General features: G+C 44.7%; 1 pseudogene; it reads left to right on the top strand.

The window, feature by feature from the left end:
• The first annotated feature begins 728 nt into the window (after positions 1-728).
• Positions 729-847, top strand: LOC112482164 (annotated as a pseudogene).
• Positions 848-1009: the final 162 nt, after the last annotated feature.

The raw sequence follows: 1009 nt of genomic DNA on the forward strand, positions 1-1009 counted from the left end.
TGCCCAACCTGGCCGCCCTTTAGAATCACCTGGAACACCTCATTAACATAATGATGTTCCACCCAGGCCAATCTTCCCTTCTCTGCTGCCTGGAGCCCAGGTGACTTAAGTCTTAAAACTCCTCAGGTGATCTAGTAATGGTTCCCGGAAGGGAACCACTTAGCTTGAATGAGCAGATCCCTGGGGGATCCGGGCCCACTCTAAGTTGCAGAGTGCAGGGGACCATGAAATGGCATATTTAAGCCCTCCCCGGGGGTGCTGACCTCCCCCCCCACCTGTTTCCTGTAGCACTGGGCCACAGACATCAGACTTGCACCCCTGAGCCTTTGGGTGGTGCGGGGGGCGGGGCGGGAACTTCTAGAAGAGCAAGCTCGCCAGGTGAAATTCCTTCCCCTTTTCCAGAAAATCACAGCGAACATTTAAAATCTATAAAATGATGAATGCCGATTTTGGTACTAAAAATTCTGAAAAAGTCTTAGCTGATCAAATTAGTTCACCATAAATGGCTGGGCTCTGTGGGAACCAAGTTTCAGGTTGGTGTGGGCCATCCTTCCAAATTTTCAGAGAATGGACAAGAGGGACTTGAGGGAATCAGCTACCGTGTAGCCCCCAGCTCACTAATTTGCCAAATCACATAAAGGAAAGAAAACAAGTGTCCAATATTAGACTACCTCACAAAACTACGTTCTGATTGTAATTGGGAGTATCTCATATTTATAAAAGAATAAGTCTATGGCCATGCCACCCCGAACAAACCCGATCCCACCTGATCTCGAAAGCTAAGCAAGGTCGGGCCTGGTTAGTACTTGGATGGGAGACCACCTAGGAAATGCAGGTGCTGTAGGCGTAATCAAAAAATAAAAAATAAAAATAAGAGCTGGTTATGAGAGGTCATCAAAACTTATTTCAGAAGTTAATGACTACTTACAAAAAGCAGAAATTCAAGAGACTAGTATTTATCTCAATATATTTTTAAAAAAACACTGAATTAAATGTAATTAGGTAGAAT

Source organism: Pteropus alecto, unplaced genomic scaffold, assembly GCF_000325575.1.
Source record: "Pteropus alecto unplaced genomic scaffold, ASM32557v1 scaffold41, whole genome shotgun sequence".
Classification (NCBI taxonomy): Eukaryota; Metazoa; Chordata; class Mammalia; order Chiroptera; family Pteropodidae; genus Pteropus; species Pteropus alecto.